Source organism: Amia ocellicauda, chromosome 18 (assembly GCF_036373705.1).
Source record: "Amia ocellicauda isolate fAmiCal2 chromosome 18, fAmiCal2.hap1, whole genome shotgun sequence".
Taxonomy (NCBI): domain Eukaryota; kingdom Metazoa; phylum Chordata; class Actinopteri; order Amiiformes; family Amiidae; genus Amia; species Amia ocellicauda.
The window spans coordinates 26219247-26242050 of NC_089867.1; the positions used below are offsets into that span (position 1 = coordinate 26219247).

The following is a 22804-nucleotide window of genomic DNA, read 5'->3' on the forward strand; positions in this document are numbered from 1 at the left end:
ACAAGAAATGGATGGCGGTTACTCCCTGGAAGAAATGACAGCAACAAGTCAGGATTACTTACAGTTCACGCCACCCTGCTGTGCTCTGGGGAGAGTTGGAGGGGAACCTGCGGTCTTTCAGCTCTGTGCTGGAAGCTGAATCATTCTTGAGGAAAGAGAACCTCGGGATCTGTTCGATAGTCAAATCAAACAGCTTTGTTTGACTTCTGATTCCAAAACAATGCCCTGCCTTGTTCCTGTAAATGAGTTTATCCTACCACCCCCTCTTTAGACCCTGCTTGGCCAATGGTTTTCATTTAATTTCTTAGTAAGTCTCAATTGTCTTTGAGAAAAATAAAAAAATATATTATAAAAACGTTTTGATCACAATACAAGGAACATCAATGGTTTAAACTTCTAATTTTATTTAACGGCCTTAAACGGCCGATGTTGGACCCTGATCTGTTTGAGATTACTATGACTCATGTGCTGTATTCCCCCCATTTTTTACATAAAAGGTAAATAAGCCTACCCTTTCATTTGTGTTGTGTTATCTGGCATTTTACTCTTCATTTAACGTTGCAATGGTAAAGTTTGGCTCATGTATTGCTTTAAACAAAGTCTGCCACTGACTTGCTACCACCGGTTGGAATGAAATAGTCTTGATCTGTCATTGTTTTTCAGATTATATTTGAATATGTATTTGACTAAATTGGGCATAAGCATTGACTCTGTCAAGGGGTGTTTGTATTGTTTATATAGGAGCTGAGATCACCTGAAAGTGTACAATTAGGAGGTTGATTTCAATTTGGTTGAACTATACTATTACTACTGTTACTTTATTCCACTCCATCTTCTAATAATTAAATTATCCAGTGTCTCCTGGCTTGTGTGTTGAGTAAGCCGGGGCTGCTGGTCGACAGGTGAGCATGTGAAATGGGTGTTGCTTCATAGCTGATGCTGCCTCACTTATCTCCCATTGCGGTCTACACTCAATGGGATGTCACTATATATAAATGTAACTTAAGAGTATCTGTGCACTCCACCATCTCCAATCCCCCATGTGGTGCCGGCTCAAACAACACAAAAAGATTTAATTAAAAAAATGGTTTGCAGTCTCACTCTTATTATAAAGGTATTTTGACCAGATTAGTTCTTATTTTTGAAACAAAGATTAATTTTATTAACAAATTAGAGAAGGTTGCAGAGTTGTTTCCGAGCCCCTCTGTGCTTCCACGATGCAGGAAGATTGGAGAGTGCTGGAGAATGCATCAAAAGCTTCAGCAACAGATAGCAGAATTGGGCAAAACACTCAGGAAAGAGTTGTGGGGGCAACAACGACCACCACGCCCTGTAGCTCCAGCTCCCAGAAATGGTCCCCGGGGTCAGATTGTGCAGTGGGATGCCCAGGGTCAATCAATCAGGCTAACCTATGTGTGCTATGTTTTCAGTGCATTTTCAATATTCCAGGCCTGTCATTCCATAGAAAGCAGCTGACATTCCATGTCATTCCACTTTTATTTTATATATTAGGTTATTTTAAAGAAAGCTTATTCAATGGGCATTCCGTTTTGTCATTCGTTTTAGTCTGTCCCCTGTATTTTACAGAAAAATCTCTTTACAAAAAATCAAATTGCTATTAACTAAGGGTTTGTAATGTGTCATATTGTCTGATATTTCGTCAATATTGCTGAATGATGTATTCATTAAGATCATGTGAATGTTTACCGTTTCAGAGATCAGTGCTATTTTGAAAATGAGCACAATGCTTATTGGCTAAAATTGATATATTGCCTTTTTATATAAATCAGGATTGTCTAATGTTGTGTTTTGGGGGAAAAAAAGCAGTTTTTAGCATTGAGTTTACATGACAACTTGTTTTAGATTAAACTGTGTAGGATATACACTCACCTAAAGGATTATTAGGAACACCATACTAATACTGTGTTTGACCCCCTTTCGCCTTCAGAACTGCCTTAATTCTACGTGGCATTGATTCAACATGGTGCTGAAAGCATTCTTTAGAAATGTTGACCCATATTGATAGGATAGCATCTTGCAGTTGATGGAGATTTGTGGGATGCACATCCAGGGCACGAAGCTCCCATTCCACCACATCCCAAAGATGCTCTATTGGGTTGAGATCTGGTGACTGTGGGGGCCAGTTTAGTACAGTGAACTCATTGTCATGTTCAAGAAACCAATTTGAAATGATTGGACCTTTGTGACATGGTGCATTATCCTGCTGGAAGTAGCCATCAGAGGATGGGTACATGGTGGTCATAAAGGGATGGACATGGTCAGAAACAATGCTCAGGTAGGCCGTGGCATTTAAACGATGCCCAATTGGCACTAAGGGGCCTAAAGTGTGCCAAGAAAACATCCCCACACCATTACACCACCACCACCAGCCTGCACAGTGGTAACAAGGCATGATGGATCCATGTTCTCATTCTGTTTACGCCAAATTCTGACTCTACCATCTGAATGTCTCAACAGAAATCGAGACTCATCAGACCAGGCAACATTTTTCCAGTCTTCAACTGTCCAATTTTGGTGAGCTTGTGCAAATTGTAGCCTCTTTTTCCTATTTGTAGTGGAGATGAGTGGTACCCGGTGGGGTCTTCTGCTGTTGTAGCCCATCCGCCTCAAGTTTGTACGTGTTTTGGCTTCACAAATGCTTTGCTGCATACCTCGGTTGTAACGAGTGGTTATTTCAGTCAAAGTTGCTCTTCTATCAGCTTGAATCAGTCCACCGATTCTCCTCTGACCTCTAGCATCAACAAGGCATTTTCGCCCACAGGACTGCCGCATACTGGATGTTTTTCCCTTTTCACACCATTCTTTGTAAACCCTAGAAATGGTTGTGCGTGAAAATCCCAGTAACTGAGCAGATTGTGAAATACTCAGACCGGCCCGTCTGGCACCAACAACCATGCCACGCTCAAAATTGCTTAAATCACCTTTCTTTCCCATTGAGACATTCAGTTTGGAGTTCAGGAGATTGTCTTGACCAGGACCACACCCCTAAATGCATTGAAGCAACTGCCATGTGATTGGTTGGTTAGATAATTGCATTAATGAGAAATTGAACAGGTGTTCCTAATAATCCTTTAGGTGAGTGTATGGTATGTGGGTAAAGGGTACATGAAAGGGTACTCTGGGAGTATATCCATAGCAAGAACTTGAATTATGTGTGGAATTGGCTTAATAATTAAGCTCTTCAAATGTTTGCTCCCTAATTGGGGTGTAAAGATTCCACAAATTTTCGATTCGGTTCAGTTCTCGATTGTAGTTGTTATATTTCTTCACAGTTGTCTCCAAATCAATAACCTTTTTTGACAAAAACCGAACAATTGTTTTAACACTGCCAGCCAGGACATCAACAATAACAGTATTGAGATTAAATTAACAGTAAGGGCTTATGAAACGCACTTTAATGGAGTTTAAGTAGTTCTAGTAGCATGAACAGTTTTTCATGATTTGAGTTTCACGATTGAATAAGGAGCATTAGAAACTCACCGAGCCAATCAGGACAGGCAGACAGGAGCTATATTAGCTGTGATTATTCAACTATTTATCAAAACTGGGAAACAGCCAAGAGCAACTGGAGAGGGGGAAGGGGCGACAGATGAGGGAGAAAGGGCAGCAGAGGGTGAGTTAAGCAGCAGGTGGAGGGTCCAGGAAGCTGGGGCGGGCCGGGCCACAATAGGGGGCAAGGCGGTCCAGGTGGAGGACCACCACCTTGCCTCGTGGGGGGAAGCGAACCCTGTACACCATTTCCCCCAACCACTCCACCACCAGGCAGGGGCCCGCCCACTTGCTGTCCAGCTTCGGGCAGCGGCCCTTCACCCGCTTCGGGCCGAAGACCCACACCAAGTCCCCGTCACTGAAGTGGGGCCCCTTGTAATGGAGGTCGTACACCCTCTTCTGACGAACTCCTGCGGCTTCTAGCTGGTGCCGGGCAAACTGATGAGGCATCTCCAGCCAGTCCTGGAGTTTCCGGGGATACTCGGGTCCGGCTTCTGTAGTTGTCGCATCTGGAGGCTGTCCGAACACCACGGCCGTGGTGGTCCTCAGCCCTCACCCGAGCATGAGGAGCGCAGGGGTGCAGGCAGTAGATTCTTGAATGGCTGTCCTGCAGGCCAGGAGGACCAGGGGCAGGTGAAGGTCCCAGTCTTTTTGATCCGCTGTTACCACCAGGGCCAGTTGAGTGCCGAGGGTGTGGTTAAACCTCTCGACGAGGCCATCACTCTGGGGGTGCAGCGGGGTGGTCCTGGTCTTCTGGATGCCCAGGTGGTTGCTGGAACACCCTTACCCGAAATTCCTCCCCTGGTCCAAGTGTAGCTGTGTGGGGACTCCGAACCTACTGAAAAACCCCTCCACCAGGGCATCGGCGACCGTCTCGGCCTTGTGGTCCGGAAGGGTGTAAGTGTCACGGGTGGGGCGTGATTGGCCATTAGCGTTAATTGATCACTTATTATTTATTTACTTATTATCACTCTTTTCATTTAATTATTGTGTTGTGCACTGTGTTTATTATTCACAATTGTTTATTTACGAAGTTCTTTTTACTTGCTTTTTGTTTCTATTTTTATGGTTAATTTAGTAATTGGGTTATTATTGGTTTAATTGATGAATTGCTTTTGTTGCCAAACACAAGCTGCCAGACCACATTCACACATGGACTAACCTGCACGCTTTCTCATTGGTCGCCTTTGCCTCTATTTCTCTCTTTAGTATATAAGCCTGGGGAAATGGTCATTCGACAGAGAGCAATGGACTATTGAGCAGGGGGGGCATCATGGGGGCAGCCTGAGCCCTCTGGGCGTGCATCCCGGTGTGCTCGAGGTGTTGGCCCCCAGCCTGGAGAGGGAGGACGAGTCCCTCCCCAAAGCAGACAGTGCAGGTCCAGAGATCAAGCAGGCCTCTGGCTACCTGCAGAAAATCTAAGGCTCTTGGATGGCGGCGACCCATACTTCATGATGAAAGGTGCAGCCCCCTATATCTAGGCACATCCAGGCCCGACCATGCATGATGGCCTGTTCACCGCTGGCAGTGGTGAGGGCAGCCCGCTCTGGTTGTAGTCACTTGCCTCCTCTCAGTAGACCCGGGCTGATGAGGGTGACAGTGGAGCCAGTGTCCAGCAGGGCACAGCAGGGGAAAACCGTCGACATGAAGCATGACGTAACAATCATTACATCCAAGGGACTCACCAGGTGGCTGGGCAGGGCCGCTTCGGGGGTGGAGACTCAGGGCGTGACCAGACCTGGCATTGCCAGCGTGGTCGGCGACAACGGCGAGGATGGGGAGAAGACGATCGGGGAGGAAGAAGAGGATAAGTTCGGGACATCCTTCTGGGCCAGCGGTGTCCCTCTTACACCGGCCCCAGAGCGTTTTCCGTCTGGGGGTGTAGCAGCGCAGGTGGGACTGTCAAGCAGTCCCAGAGGATGTGTCCTTGCTGACCGCACTGCCAACAGATGTGGGTGTCGGGTTTCTTCTGTGCCATTGTGGTGTCCTCCATCAGCGGTGGTGGTTGCCGGGTGGCGGGGGCCTGGATGAGGTGAGCATTGAGGCGGTGAGGTGGCGTAGCAGCGGTGGGACGCGGCGTCTGTTCCCCCAGAATAACCTCCACAAGCTAGGCCTGGTTAAGCACAGTATTGAGCGTTAGGAGGGCAGCCAGGCGGACCTGATGGCGAACAGCATCGGGACTGAGGCCATGGAGGAAGGCATCCATGGCTAGGCCTTCCTGCACTGACCAAGGGAACTCGTTGTCTCCCCGGCGGGTTAAATGGCGGATGTCAGTGGCGTACTGGCCTAATGGTTCTCTGGGGCTGCGTGAGCATGTAGCCTGGCGTTGGCGCAAGAGAAGAGGGGGTTCAGCCCTACCAAAGCAGTAAGTTAAAGCCTGACTGATTGCCTCGTAGTACAGGTGCTCGTCATCGCCAATGTCCAATATCTGCAGGGCCTCCCCCTCTAAGGTTGCCGTAAGCTGGGTAGCCTTTTGTTCCGGACTCCAGACATTTCAAATTTGGCCTTGTAGGCCTCCGAGGGGGCTTTCCCGTCAAAATGCCCCGCTTTCAGCTCCTTCCGGCCGGTCATCGGTGTAGCGTAGCCCGGGGATTGGGCCTGCGGTGGTTGGCTGCAGTGCCTGAGTTTCAGCGTCTTGTGCAGCCGGGGCCAGGGTGGTTCCTCCCTGACACTATAGGAGCGGTGTCGAGACTTATCTACCCCCCCCCTAACACACATTGCTGTACAGTCTCGCTACTCACAGGCTCGGTTTCTAACAGCGGTCGTATCAGCGCAAAATCAGTTAGACTTAGTCTCTTGACCAATTGTAAGAGCTGCATATCGGCAGTCCATGCACTCTGTTTTGCTTTGGTTAAAAAGCATTTCCATGTGGGCTTACTGGCTGACACGTCCTCCACGCAGGCCACGTTGTCTTGCTGCTCGTGTTGTGGCCCAAGATGGCGTGGCCATTCTTCTCTTCTTCCCACATGTGTGGTACGAATCCGTCTTTCTGACACCAAATGTAGCAACCTCAGGTTTTGAGGTCGGTAGTGGAATAAAGGGAAAAGTAAACGAAAAGATTTCAAACAAAAATGAGACTTTATTACACTCACAGGGAGGTACATCCACTTTCCTTCCAATGCAGTTAATAACCAGCTCAGGTGTTCTCTCTCTCTCTCTCATTCCCTTGTGACGACTCCCCGAGCAGCGCATCCCAGCCCTCTTAAATACCCCCCTCTCAGGTGACTCCCACCCGTCCAATCGCCGCTCTCTGGCTATACCACCCAGAGACGGGGGGAGCCACACAAGCACAATTAACCCCTGAACATCCTCCCTAGCACAGCACAACAACACCCCACATGTAGTACACACACACACTCGCGCACACCAACACAGACAAACAGGGTCCCCGAACTGACCTGCCAACCCACGATACACACTTTTACACCCCCCCATCCCACCAATTAGTTAGCAACGGTCACACCTGCTACAGGTAGTTCCACTGAGAGTCTTATTTTAAAAACAGTAAACTGGATTTACTCCATATTTTATTCTATCCATCTTAGATCTTAACCATCTAACACTCTTCCATTCACTGGTTTTCCTCTCTCTTTGCTTATTTGGATCGTAACATATTGTAACACTTTCAAGTGTTAGTGGGTTCAGAGCCTCTGTCCCTTATGCAAATGCTGGAGCAGCCACCCACCTTCATCGACACAGCGCCATCTCCCAGCACGACAGCGTTACACTGCCCCCACCTCAGGAGCCAGATGTCATGGCGGCTCAAACAGCTCCCCCAGGTCAGACACAAAGTCCTGGAGTCTCTGGGGGGTTGCCTGGCACGCTGGCCCCTCCTGGGTGAACAAACAAAAAGGCTGCCTGGGGTTAGGGTAGGCCAGGACAGGGGCATGGGCCAGGGAGCTTCTGGAGCTGGTTGAAGGTGGCTTCGCAGTCCGGTCCCCAAGTGTCCCGGGTTCCGGCGGAGAGCAACTGAAGGCCCTGGCCTACATGGACGACGTGGCCGTGGTTTGCACGGACGCTCCGTCCGTGGCCAGGGTCGAGGAACTGCTGGACGGCTTCTGCAGGGCGACGGGGGCCGCTGTCAACAAGGCCAAGAGCGAGGTCTACCTCTCCAGGGCATGGAGCCCGCCGACCGTGTTCCCTGTGAAGCCGTTTATCAAGGTTCTGGGGATCACGATCGACGGGACCAACACGGGCACCCGGAGCTGGGAGGAGGCCATATCGAAGGTCCAAAAGAAGATCCACGGCTGGAGCACAAGGACCTTGACGATGGCTGGTAAGGTGCTGGTCGTAAAGGCCATCCTCTTCCCGATACTCCTCTACGTAGGAATAATCTTCCCCCCAGACAAGGTCATCGCAAAACTAGTGACCCGAATTATATTTCGGTTTGTCTGGGGGAGCAAAATGGAGAGGCTGAAAAGAGTGCAGATGGTGAAGGGTACCCTGGATGGAGGCAGGGGGGTCCCGGACGTTGTGCGGCTGATAAAGGCGCAGGGGCTGGCCTATGTGGTCAAGAACATCCAGGCTGCTGGCAAGAAAGTGAGTTTCATGAACCGCTTTTATTTTGCCAGCAGCCTGAGACCATTCGGCCTCTGCGCCATGGATAACACCAGGCCGCACTCGTGGGATCCCCCGCCGTTCTACAGGGCGCTCCGAGCATTTGTGCTCGAAGTAGGCCTCCATAAAGTCGTGCTGGCCTCCTGGGATTATAAGACCATCTGTAGCCAGATGAGATCTACCCAGGAGACCAGCCGGATAGAAGATTTCCCTCCCGAAACCTGCCGGTTTATCTGGGCTAACGCTACGCACGTTTGCCTCACGAATACGCAGAAAGATGTCTCCTGGATGGCTGTGAGTCGGTGTCTCCCCACCCGAGTGTTCATGCACAGAAGGGGCATAGCTCCTTATGACACCTGCCCCTATAAGGGTTGCCTGGGGAAGGAGACGGAGGCTCACATCTTTAGTGAGTGCCCCTCCGCCTACAGGGTCTGGCTCCTGTTTTCTCCGTTCCTCCACAGGTTTGCCGTTCCTGCGCGGGCGACCGCCCAGCAGATCTTGTACGGTCCTGCCAGGGGACTAACATCTTCTACCCTGAGGTGCTGGTGGCGTGTCGTCTGTGCAGTGAAGCAGGCCCTGTGGGAGGGACGGAACATCTGTCTATTCAATAAGCAGGAGGAGGACCCGATTGTCATCGCACGGAGGAGCATGGTGCTCATGAAGGACTACGTCAATCTGGAGGTCCATCAGAGGGGCAAGGAGGAAGCCTATAAGAACTGGCACATACAAGATCTGGGGGAGCTCAGGATCTCATGATGGGACCCACCTCCGGGGACGGTCAGTTCCCCCTGCTGGAGCCCGAGTCCAAGATCTTTTAACCATTTTATGGATGATTGTTTTTAAAATGATTTTTAAAATTAATCTTAACTGTTTTTAAAGATTTAGTTGTTTTTAAATCACTAATTGTTTAGGGGTTTTTTGGTTTAGTTTTGTTATATTTTTTTGTCAAATACATTGTCCGTTTTGGATTTAATTTTAAATGCATTGGACCTTTTTGTTTGTTTTTTATTTTTACCTTTTTAATTGTTTCTTTATTTTGTCCAATGCATTTTCAGTTATTTTCAATGTATTTGACTTTTATGTTGGTGAGCAGTTTTGCTTTAATCACGTTTGTTTTGTTGTTTTGTGCACATGTTTATTTGAAGTTAATTATTTAGTTTTTCGTTAAATCACAAAGATTTTAAAAATGTTAAGTGATTTTAAGAATTGATTTTAAAAGTTTTTAATCATAAGTATTAAAAATTTGAATTGTTCTTTTTATGTAATGTAAAATACTATACACAATAAAACAGTCCGGTCCCCAAGTGAACGGCCGTCCTCTCTCGGTGAGGCAGTGCAGAGGGCTGGCAATGCTGGCGAAGTCTAGCACGAACCGCCGGTAGTAGGAGGCCAACCCCATGAAGCTTTTTAGTTCTGCCATGCTCCCAGGGACCAGCCAGTCCCGCACAGCAGCCACCTTAGCAGGGTCTGTGGCCACACCGTCTGGGCTGACAATATGCCCCAGGAACACAACCTTCCTGCGGAGCAGTTCACACTTCCTGGGGTTGAGGCTGCGGATGTTGTGTTGGGGTCCCCCCAAGGGTTGGGGTATGAAGTTCCCCTTCAATGGTGCAAACGGAGCCCCCGGGGGAGCCCAAAATAGGAAGGTGATTCTGGGGCCACTGTGGAGCCAGCGGGCATTGTTTTAGGCCCAGATGGGCAGCTGTGGTGCTGTGTTGTGTTTGGAGTAGAGAGCTGGATGCTGTGTGGGCTGTCATCTGCTTCTTGGGGGCGTGAGCGCGTGGCCCCCGAGCGTGGCTCCAGGTGTGAAGGTACAGTTGGGGGCCTAGGCCTGCGCCTCTGCCTGTTGACCACAGTCCACCCCTCGTACTCCACAACAACAGGCAGCGATGGGGCCATATTAAGGGCTGTGGTCTGTGAAGGGCCCCACTCTCCCCCTCGTGGAGGACTGATCCCCCCCTTTTCTTTGCCTAATGCGAGCAAGGCGTGGCGAGTGCTGCGGTTGGGGTTCAGTGCCGACACAGCATGTACATTACATGCACACAATGCAAGGCTTTAATTGACACTGGCTCTACTATCACACTGCTTCGACTGGGGGTGTTGCCGGGGACCACTGACACCCCTCCTCCTGGCTGGGAGGCCACTAGCCCTTAGGACAGTAACAGGGCAGCGCGCCACCATGCGGGGCAGAAAGGAACTACTGGTTAAGATACCTCCAGGTCTGTGAGCCTCTCGCTAGGTGGCCATGCCTCCCGCAGCGGCTGCACCTCACTATTACAGCCGATTGATCGGGCTCTTCCCCCTCACTCTCGTATTCCATCAGTATCTCCTCTGCCGCACAGCAGTTGATCAATTGATTGGCGCAGGGATCGGGTCTGGTCTCTCCTTCGAAATGACCCGCACATGTTCGGCTATCTGCCTGCAGAAGAGGCCCAGTCTTCTGCAAGCTGCCGGATGCTCTGCGCGGGAGGGGCTCAATCTCAATTACCAGGACAATTCAGTTGTCTGATTAATTTCTTCAGAAGCAGAAGAAAATAACTAAGGAGGAAGGAGAGTGGAGAGGAGGTAGAGTTAGTCTTCTGGCACTGGAAGAGCACAGTGGTCTGGAGGGGATGTATGGAGAGACGAAGGTCTGAAGGTAGGTTGGTGCAGTGTGGTCGAGACAGCGGTAGGTGAGGGTCCATGTCTTGAATTGAATGCGTGCTGGTATTGGGAGCAAGTGGAGGGAGCGGAGCAGTGGAGTAGCGTGTGCGAATCGGGGCAGAGAGAATACCAGACGAGCCGCAGAGTTCTGGATGAGCTGGAGCAGCGGGTAGTAGTTGCAGGCAGGCTGGCCAGGAGGGAGTTGCAGTAGTCCAGGTGGGAGAGGACCAATGACTGGACGAGAAGCTGAGTCGAGTAGTTAGTGAGGAGAGGCGCAGCTTATGACTATATTGAATCCACAGCATTGACCGCAATGCACCCCCCCCTCTCACCTGAGAAAAATCTGTCAACACCCTATCCCCCCCAAAACGGGCCCTGATCGATTGTTGTGCCTGGGGCCCTCACAAACTCTAGCAGCACCACTGTTAGTGAGGAAGGGTCGGATTTGGCATATGTTGCTCAGGAAGAATCTGCAGGTGCGTGTCAGTGTAGTGATGTACTGGGTGTAGGAGAGCGCAGGATCGAGGGTGAGTCCTAGGTTCTTAGCGGAAGAAGAGGGAGAGATTGTCATAGTTTCCAAGGGGAATGAGATGGAGAGATCAGCATAAGGTGAGGAAAAGGGGAGAAAAAAGAGGAGATCAGATTTGGAGAGGTTGAGCTTGAGATGATGTGAGTGCATCCAGGCAGAGATGGCAGACAAATAGGAAGATGTGGGACTCTATGACGTTGGTGATGGTCAGCATTCTCATCATGGAGATGTCCTGCCAGCATGTGTGCATCTCCACCTTCATGATAACAATGCTCTGTTGTGGCCCCAGCTGGATCTCAGGGACCCTTTCAGGGCTGTCAGTGAAAACTTAGTAGACCACTCGCAAGCCGGGCATGAAATGTTTCTCTGCAGAGGTGAGGAAATCCTTGAGGTAGGCATCCAGGTACCTGCAAACACACACAAGGTCTGACTGGAAATACACAATTCATTCTTACACAGCCCTTCAGGATAGAAGGATGTTTGGAAATTCAGCTGAAACAATGTTCAGGACAGAAAACACAGAAGGTATTTTTTTAAATTGCTTAATTATTTGTCAACTACTTCAGATAACTGAACTCGCCCATCCCCCAAAATCAGGTAAGTCTAACTATGACGGGGGGTGGGGGGTGGGATTGATGCACCGGGCCGGTGTGACGCTGCGGCCAACACGGAAAATATGGCCTAATAAGCTATGTAGTTATGTTGTTGTGGAGGCTTTCGCTTTCTTGTAATTTAATTAATAGTATTAAAACAGTATTAGTAAAAAATAGTAAAAGTAAAAATTCACTCATTTGGGCACCCCTATGGATGGACGGCGCCCCTAGCATTTGCCTATTCTGCCTATGTCATGGGCTGGCCCTGAGGTTCTGTGATACAATAGTCTGGTGTTTGAGTTTGGGTTCATGTGCTTTTGTTGGAGTTCTGGGTTCTGACTATTATTGTGATAGGAACAAAATTACACAAAATATGAATATAACTAATATATCTAATATTATTGATATAATTCAGTTTTCAGTCATTGTCTTTTTGCTGCACTTACCAGAGATCTAGCGAGTAATCAATATGTTCTTCAGGTCTTAAGTTGTTGCCAGAAGGTAATATGCACCTGTGTGTAAAGATAAGATTGTACTGAAGTAAGAAAACAAAGTTACGATACAGTAGTGATTGTACAGTATGGGGACTATGTTAAGAAGTGATGACATATTGCTGCATATTTACACCCTGGGCTGATGGACTTGATGTGTGTTCATAGGGTGGGGTTCTGGACATAATTCTTGCACTACTTGCAACATACATTGATTAACTCCTCTTCCGTACAAAAGGTTTACTGCCTTCTACTGTAAACTAAGACTCTGTAGCTGGATCTAAGGGAGTCTACATATTTCATTACCTTTTAAGGAGATTCTGTTGGGCTGCAAAGTTTTTCTTCAAATATTCAGGTTTTGCTTTCCTGTGTTCACTTCTATATTCAGAGTACTTCTCGTGGTGCTTTGTTTTGTAATGCCACCTTATGTTATATCCCTTGTTGTGAACAACAGTGGTGTCTTGGCAAAGCACACATTTTCCTTTCCTAGGGACCTATATGTTCCTTCTATAGAAGTATTAATCTGTCCACTTGTAATTAAACTTGCCACACTCTGCACCTACCTTCCTTTTCTTTGACACGGCTGAAGGTATTGCAGTAATAAATAACATTTGATTGTGTTTGCTTTACTTTTTTAAGTAATGTGTTTTTTTGTGGGTGGGTGTAGGTGTGTAAGTACTCTTGTTTAGGCGTGATAACTGCCTGTATGTGAGTGTGCTCTCATTGGTTGTCTTCTTGAATGGCACGAGCCATAAGCCAATGGGAGTCAAGGAGTATCAGTGACCATTCTGTCCGTTTCCAAGTGAGTGTATAATTGGTGTGCAGTCAAATCGATTATTGGGAACATTTAAAAATAGACTGGATAGTATCCTTGGATCACTTTGTCATTAATGGACACCAAACGAGCATGATGGGTTGAACATCCTCTACTTGTTTGTAAACTAATTAACCGTACACATTTTCTGCAACATTAAATTAGGCAATAGTTTGGGAACTCCTGCTTAAATCAATGGTAACATGATCTATCTATATCTATATACATACACACATAAAAAATAAAAATAAATATATATGATATCATATGCATACATACATACACGCACACACACGCACTACCGGTCAAAAGATTATTTTTTTCAATGTAAGTACAGTTTTTAATTACAGTTTCCTACATCATCAAAAGGCACTTGGAAACTGGAGGAAACTCTGACAGGAAGAGGTCTGGCAGACCGAAAGCCACAACAGAATCAGAAGATCAGAATCAGAAAAAAGGTTTTTTTTTAAACCTCTGCTTCTGTCACAATATATATATATATATATATATATATATCAGCCATAACAATATGACCACCTGCCTAATATTGTGTAGGTCCCCCTTTTGCCGCCAAAACAGCCAAAGTAATTTATGATGTATTGATGTGGAAAATTAGTTAATGGGGAAGAATTACATTTGTGGGTGGCTCTGCCCCACTTACCCATATGAATGAGCCACACTTGCATATGACTATAGGAATATATTTGAAAGTACATTCTTTGGTGATTCATACCCTTCTGACGCATATGAATCCAATGCATTTGATGTTCTTTTCGAGTCATAGTCTAGATGCACACTAGACTTTTCTACACACATATGCATGTTATTGACTGTGATTTTACTCCTTAGTAAAGCAGACAGTTCTGGCTCTGAGCACAAAACCACTAGATCTGAGGGCCCTTGGTAGCTCAACTAATCGCTTTCTTTTAAAACTTTCTAAATAGTTTTCCTTGATGAATACAGTAAACCAACAACAAGGAAAACTGTTGAAAATATCAAGTTCTGAGGAGGTGGTGTCTGTGTGGTTGAGTGCATATGATTGAGGATTTAATTAAATTACCTGTCAGTCATTTTACTTCACTTACCTGCAATCTTTAGGAGGAGTAATATTCTTTCCCTGCAATATTTTGGTACCACAAGGTGAAGCACTGCTTGGCTTCATCCATTGAAAAGACCTGTACATAAAGAGAAAAACATACGATTCTCTCAAAAGTGTGAGAAAGATGCTGGTCACTTATTTCACAGGAGAAACAGTTTTCAACTTCAAAAAAAAGTTAACAATCCCTTGCTCTTTAAATTCTGAATCGGAATATATTGAACCTAACGCTTGGGTATCAGCATGCTTCACAATGTCACAGTATGTTCAGCAAAGCAAGGAGTTGAGCATCTCAATTCACCGCATTATTTTCACATTCCAGCATAAACTACATGCAATACACCTCTAAGTCACCAAATCTTTGGCACAATAGCAGTAACCATGGAGTAAATTAAAGAGATGGGAGAAATGAAAAAGCCCCACTTGCTAGCATTGTATGGATAAAGATCACTACATGCTGCACACTCTGGCCTGGTACCTGTAGCCACCTGTGAACTCAGTATTTTGCGGCTCTGTTAGTCATAAAGAGGATGAAAAGAAGAGTTGCCAGAACACAGAACAAGAGCTGCAGATTGATCAGGGCGGATCAGGGTGGACACACGTGATGGAAACTGATAATACAAGCTTTTCTCTTTACCTGTTCTTGACCAAACACGAGGTATCATTGCAACTTGGCTCTGCAGATCTGTCAGGATACCAAAAGTGAGGAGAAGTAATTATTTTGTGTGGAAAGGATGGAAATGGAAAGGAATTATCCATAAGTAGCACAGAATTGTATTCACACTCAGTGTCCATGTGAAAGGGATACAGTTAAAACATTCTTGTGTGCATAAACAGGATTAACAAACATAAAAGATACATTCGTAGGAATGTTTGATTATCCAAGCTCCTGCAAATTGAATGATAAAGGCCACGACATTACCAGACTGAGAGTAAATGGAAGGGAAAAGGAAATATTCTTTAAACAGTGAAAGTTTTTATTGAAAAAATGACCATACCTTACAGCTAAAATGTTAAAGAAAACAAAACTAATGAGGATTTTTCAATTTCTTTCTTTCATGTATTTCTTATCATTTTCAAAATCTATTCAACACTGAGGTTAAATGGATGAATCTGAAAAAGATTTTGCTATTGATGAAAGAAACTCATACATTTTCTTCCATACATGTTTTAACATTTTTGGAATGTCTTCGGAATGCATTATTGATTAAAGGACAAAAACCCATAGAACTAGCTTCATTTTATTGTTAATAGTCTCCTAACATGGTTTAGGTTTTTACTACTGAAAGCAGAAAATAAGTGTTTCATATAAGTGTTTTGACTGGTCAGCAGGGACAGGCACAAGTCTTACCTGTTGGACAAGTGGGGATAGAGTGCTAAACAAAAGAGCATAACCATGCAGATAAGGCATAAGGTCTTCCACCTGAGGCTGTCACTAAAGGTGAAATAAAAATAAATACATTCAACAGGTCTCATCCAATGTCATTCATTTAATATACAAGTAATATGAAGAAGATGTGAATATGGGTATACACAAACACATATATATACATAAAAACAAAACTCCTTGTTCGTTCTATAGAGCTTTAAAAATAGGAAATAAATGCCTGTGAGTTCTAAAAGCCAGACATAAAAAAAACGTTCTAAATACAAAGCAGAATTTCTTTTGCATAAATCAAGACAGCTTTATTATGAACATGGTGAACAACCAAGTCAATAATTAGCTTTGTATTTGTGATTACTCTGTGGAATGAAGGTTTGAATTTCTATCTTGCAAGGCATTACAACTGGTATGTTATGTCAAGATTAGTGTCAGGCCAGGAGGTACCTTGGACTCTGTCTAAGAATTATGTGCATTGGGCAGATGTTGTCAATTTTGTAATCAGACTTGAATAGAAGTTCTTATTTCATCATCAGATGACCACAGGTTATGGTTAGGTGCACCTCAGTGTGGCCGTTTGACTCTGTGGCTGTGGTGCACCTCTGCCTGTGCCCAGACTAGTTTCAGTTTCAATAACAATAATGGCAGCCACTATCGATGAGAGAGATGCGGTAGAAAATTTTCCCAAGAAAGAATGTGTCTGTTTACCTTAGGAAGAGGATTAATTTTAAGCAGTTAATGTACAGTCAGAAAGTGCCACACAGGATCAATTGCTTGGAGCAGTAGGACATTTAAAAGTGTTTGAAAAGATCACGTAAATCCTGCTGGAGAAAGAACTGTATTGGAATGCAATACAGTGTGCCAATACAATAAATACAAACATGAAAGACTAGGGTGACCATACATCCTGGATTGAAATGAAATGTCCTGATGTTCTGACAATTCTCTTAAATCATTTTAATGTCATGGTTTTTACCTTTCCCTTGTTTAGACTAAATTAAACATCTTAAAATCTTAAAAATAGAGGCATGTTTTTAGGTCGCTTGAAGAAGATTTGTTTTTTTACAATGAAACAGGAGCAGATATGTGGAAATTAACACTTTATTTTTCTAACAAATAGAAAAATGTGATAGCTTTTAAGGGATGACATTTGTTTCATACATATTTTTTCAATATGTCCTGGTTTCTAGTTTTGAAAATCTGGTCACACTATGTAAAACTCTCTCTTAGATATTGCAAAAACATTTCAGTCCAAAGTGTATTGCACTTTAATGTTTAAGGTATTTCAGCCTACAGTTTTTCAAAGTGTCCCAGAATGCGTTTTGACCTTTAGAGTCTCACATTCATTACCTACTGCAGCTGTACCTCATGACAATGTATGGAAATGCAGGCAGCAAAGTTTAGGTGTATGGTGGCCAGTGGAAACGGGGTAATTAGGGTGATGGGACTGTGTGGTTTGAATTCTGGGCCTACCTGGTACAATTCTCATTGGTGGCTCTTATCTAGCCAATTGGTCAATGGATCTACAGCTGCCAACTCCCCCTCCCCCAAATCAGTTTCAATGAGAAAGGAATGTAGGATACAAATAATTAAAAAATGAAGGATAGAAGGGAGGAGACTTTCCTACACAATTCAGTGAAAAAGCCATTGGTCCCAGGAGATTTGAGATTGAGGTCCTAGCTCGATAAGAGTTACCTATAAACTCAGATTAAAACCTGAATATCCAGATCATTCATGTTTTGAGTCATGTCGGTAGCATCATATATTTCTGTTATGAAATAAGTTAAATTTTGTGATGAACTGGAGGACCTATTCATAAAAACATAAGAACATAAGAAAGTTCATAAACGAGAGGAGGCCATTAATAACTAAGTGATCCAAGGATTCTATCCAGTCTATTTTTGAATGTGGTCAATGCCTTTCATGATTTTGAAGACTTGGATCAAGTCTCCACGTAGTCTCCTCTGTTCCAGGGTGAAAAGATTCAGGTCCTCAGTCTCTCAGTAGGACATTCCCTTCAGACCTGGAATAAGTCTGGTTGCTCTCGTCTGAACTGCCTCTAGAGCAGCGATATCTTTCTTGAAGTGTGGAGTCCAGAACTGTCCACAGTATCCAGATGAGCTCTAACTAGTGCATTGTACAGTCTGAACATCACTGCCCTTGTTCTCAATTCTACACTTTTGACAATATACCCTAGCATTCTGTTTGCCTTTTTTATTGCTTCCTCACATTGATTGGATGGAGAAAGTGAGGAGTCCACGTAGACTCCTAGGTCTTCTCATAGATTACTTCTAGTTCAATTCCTCCCATAGTGTAATTATAATGGACATTTATTTTACCTGCATGTATTACCTTGAACTTGTCCACACTGAATTTCATCTGCCAGGTGTCGGCCCACAGCTGAATATTATCTAAGTCCCTTTGAATAGCCTGTGCTGCTGAGATTGTATCTGCCGAGCCACCTATTTTAGTATTATCTGCAAATTTGACAAGTTTGCTATCCCAGAGTCCAGATCATTAATATAGATTAGAAAAAGCACAGGGCCTAGTACTGATCCCTGTGGAACTCCACTAACAACCTCACTCCAGTTAGAAGCGACTCCCCTAATTGACACCCTCTGTTTCCTATACATCAACCAGTTCATAATCCATCTTCTTACATTACCCTGAATGCCTACAGCTCCCAATTTGAGGATCAGTCTTTGGTGCGGAACCTTATGAAAAGCTTTTTGAAAATCTAAGTATATCATATCATATGCTTTCACATGATCTACAGCTGCAGTTGCATGTTCAATAAATTAGTAAGACATGATCTGCCTCATCTAAACCCATGTTGACTATCTCCAAGAATATGGTTTTCATTAAGATGCTCCTCTATTTTCTGTCTAATAATTTTTTCCAACATTTTACAGGTGATGCAGGTGAGACTGATTGGTCTGTAATTTCCTGGCTCAGTTTTGTCCCCTTTCTTGTGGATTGGTTTGACATTTGCTGTCTTCCAGTCAGTTGGCACATCCCCTGTTCTAAGTGTCTTTTGGAATATTTGAGTTAGCGGCCTAAAAATAATGTCCCTAATTTCTTTAAGTACTGTTGGAAATATACCATTTGACTGGACTGATTGTTTATTCTTTTGTAAAAACCTCTGAGAAATACTCATTTAGAACATTTGTTACATCTTGTTCATTTTCCAAGACACTTCAATTTTTGCCCTTTATCTGTTTCACTTCCTTCTTTATTGACCTCTTGCTGTTGTAGTATTGAAAAAAGCTCTTTGCATTAGCTTGAGCTCCAAGAGCTATGTTTCTTTCTATTTCCCTCTTTGCTTTCCTGATACCTTTCTTAAGATCTCTTTGCAGTTCAACATATTCTTTGTATTTTGTTTCATCTCTATCCCTTTTGTATGTGCTATACAACATGTATGCGCATACTTCTATGAAACCATTTTGGCCAATGTTTTTTGGTTCTCAATTTCCTAAGTTTTGGTACAAATTGCTCCTGAGCCTCAAGTAGTATATTCTTAAAATATAACCACCCATTTTCAATTGAATCTTTATCCAGTGTGCTCCAGTCTAACTCTTCTAAGACTTGGTCCTTGTTTTTTTAATGTATGCCTCAAAGCTAACCATATTGTGATCACAGTTTGCCTTTGGTTCATTAACTCGTGTCCCTCTGACTCTGTCTTGGTCATTTGAAAAGATCAAATCAATGCTCTCTCCCTGGTTGGCTCCCTTACAAACTGAGTTAGAAAGCAGTCATTTACTGTAGACTGTCCGGTTTGTACAGGTCCCATCAATCCCAGAAGAAAGACCAATACTCCATAAATCTAAAACCCTCTTCCCTACACCAAGATTTCAACAACGTGTTAAACTTTCTAATCTCAGTCTGTCTCCCTGGCCATGCACGTGGTACCAGACATATTTCAGAGAAAACTACCGTGGAGGTTCTGTTCTTTAGTTTCTTTCTTAACTCTTTAAATTAGTCTTGCAGAACCTCTGCCCTACCTTCTCCTATGTCAGTGGTTCCAATGTGGAGCATGACCAGTGGATTCCCTCCGGCTTTGGCCAGTAGCCCATCTACTAGTTTAGGGAGATCTGCAACCTGAGCACCAGGCAGGCAAGATACCATGCGGATCTCCTTATCACTAGAACACACTGTGTGATCTATGCCTATGTATAACTACCTCCCTCTTCTGGGAGGAGTGGTCACCGTGGTGCTCTGATGCTCAACTGCCCTCCCATCACCCTCTGAGCTGTCACTGTCTAACTCGGTGTCCAGCAGTTGGAACATGTTGGGCATTTCTAGCTCTTGGGATGTCTTTAAGGGTTGTGCATGCCCTTTTCTGCAGTTACGACCTATTGTAACCCAGCCGTTCTCTATACTTTCCTGCTCTAAGGTCTCAACTCTCCTAGGTTTTGGTGTGCACACCATCTCTCTCATGGACAGACTGACCAATTCTTCTCTCTCCCAGTCTCCCCCAACTCAGAGGGCAGACCGCCAGCTAGACCTCATCTTCTCCCCTTCAACGCTCTCCGTGACACCGCTGGTCATCTCAGACCACCACTTAATCTTTTTCTCCCTTTCTCTCCCCTCCCTCCCCACCCCACTGACTCCCTCTGTCACCTTCCTCCATAATCTCAGCTCCATCTCCCCCTCCACCCTGTCCTCCACTGCTCTCACTCCACTGCCTTCCATTGACTGTTTTTCCCATCTGTCTGTCAACTGTGCTACCTCCTCTTTGTTCTCTTCCCTCACCTCCTCCCTTGATTCTCTCTGTCCTCTCACGTCCTGTCCTGTCCGTCCCTCCCCTCGTCAGCGTTGGATCTCTTCCATTCTTCACTCAACCCAATACAGTCTGCGTGCTGCTGAACAGAAGTGGAAGAGGTCCAAACTCCCAGCTGCCCTTGAACTCTACCACTCTCTACTGTCCACAAACTCTAATCCACAAACTCTACTCCTTCTCCTTCCTCTCACTCTGCTGATGATTTTGCCTCATTCTTCTCCTCCAAGATCACAGACATCCGTAAGCTCTTCAACAGTACCACCTCCTCTCCCATCCCGCCCAAGTCTCCCACCGATCAAGCTTCCTTTTCTTCATTCTCACCTCTTTCAGACTCTGAACTTTCCTCTCTCCTCCTAGGTCACAAACCTACTCCCTCCTCAACTCCTTACTCCTCTCTGGCTGTTTCCCCTCTGCATTTAAACAAGCTGCTGTCATCCCACTCCTCAAGTAACCAACCCTTGATGCCAATCTCTCCTCAGAACTATCGCTCTGTCTCCCTACTTCCCTTCCTCTCAAAGACCCTCAAACATGCTGTCCACCGCCTGCTCTCTGCATTTCTTTCCCCTCATCACATCCCATGGTTTCTCTTACAATTCTTTTGAAGATGATGCCCAGATCTTCCTGTCTTTTCCCTCCTCTGACCCTAGAGGACCTAGGATGACCCTCTTCCATCTCTTGCTGTTTGTCTGTTATCTCCACCTGGATGCACTCACACCACCTCAAGCTCAACCTCTCCAAATCTGATCTCCTCTTTTTTCTCCCCTTTTCCTCACCTTATGCTGATCTCTCCATCTCATTCCCCTTGGAAACTATGACACTCTCTCCCTCTTCTTCTGTTAAGAACCTAGGAGTCACCCTCGATCCTGCGCTCTCCTACACCCAGCACATCACCATACTGACACGCACCTGTAGATTCTTCTTGAGCAACATATGCCAAATCCGACCCTTCCTCACTAACAGTGGTGCTGCTAGAGTTTGTGGGGGCCCCAGGCACAACAATCGATCGGGGCCCGTTTTGGGGGGGGGTAGGGTGTTGACAGATTATTCTCAGGTGAGAGCGGGGGGGTGCATTGCGGTCAATGCTGTGGATTCAATATAGTCGTAAGCTGCGCCTCTGCTCACTAACTACTCGACTCAGCTTCTCGTCCAGTCATTGGTCCTCTCCCACCTGGACAACTGCAACTCCCTCCTGGCCGGCCTGCCTGCAACTACTACCCGCCACTCCAGCTCATCCAGAACTGTGCGGCTACTCCACTGCTCCGCTCCCTCCACTGACTCCTGATACCGGCACGCAATTCAGTTCACTGACCCTCACCTACCACTGTCTCGACCACACTGCGCTGAGTTACCTTCAGATCCTCGTCTCTCCATACAGCCCCTCCAGACTGCTGTGGTCTTCTGGGGCCAGAAGACTATCTCTGCCTCATCTCCACTCCCCTTCCTCCAGAGCCGCTCCTTCTCATCCCTGGTCCCTAAATGGTGGAACAACCTTCCCACTGAAGTCAAGACAGCCGAGTCCCTGACCACTTTCCGGAGATTACTCAAGACTGTACTTGTAATTTAGTCTTTCATTCTCCTGTAAGATTGCACTTATACAATGTTTTGTCATACTCTTGCCTTTGCATTACTAGCACTTGTATTGTTTATTTTGATTTCCCCTATGTTCCCTTTCCCTTACCTCTTAACTTTGACTTAACATTGTGCCTGCACTTATCAGCTTTTACAATCTAGAATGAAAGATCTTATAATATTGTTTACTGTATCTCGTATACATTTGTGTAAATTCTAAATTTGTAAAATGTATTATGCCTGAACTGCACTGCACTGCACTGCACTGCACTATTATTGCACTTTGTATTGCTCTTATATTTTGTAAGTCGCCCTGGACAAGGGCGTCTGCTAAGAAATAAATAATAATATTATTATTAATAATATCACTAATACAGTGCAGTTCAGCAAGCTGACCCTCAACATCACAGACCTTGATCTCTAGGATTTCAACATGCTGACAATGTTCACTAATGAAATCATCTTGGATGAGTTCATCCAGGAAGGCAATCATTCTGCAAACCTGACAATATAGTGGCCACATGCTTATACTACTATACATACTTTATTACAGTGTTAAAGAGATGAACCATCCTGAAAACAGGAATAGGGATTTCTCCAACCTTCAGAAACAAAAAGATGATGTAGTGTTTCTCCAAGAGACCCATTTGCCTGCATTGCATCAGACTCAAAGGGGTTGGGTGTGACAGCTTTTCATTCGAAATTCACAGGACATCGAGAGGAATGAAGTGAATCCAGTCCAGCTGCTGTGTTGGTTAGAGTAACAAGATTGAAGAAAAGATGATGTAGTTTAAGAAATTTTAGGTGGAGTAAGTCAGAGCGGTGGCAAGAAGCTCATCAC

General features: G+C 45.2%; 1 long non-coding RNA gene across 1 annotated transcript; it reads right to left on the reverse strand.

Moving 5' to 3' along the window:
- Positions 1 to 6082: 6082 nt before the first annotated feature.
- On the reverse strand, positions 6083 to 21978 carry LOC136714206 (uncharacterized). Its single transcript, XR_010805016.1, has 6 exons — positions 21744 to 21978; positions 15585 to 15668; positions 14871 to 14918; positions 14223 to 14312; positions 12279 to 12344; positions 6083 to 11646 (listed from the first exon to the last, which is right to left on the reverse strand). It is a non-coding gene; the product is annotated as an uncharacterized LOC136714206 (long non-coding RNA).
- Positions 21979 to 22804: the final 826 nt, after the last annotated feature.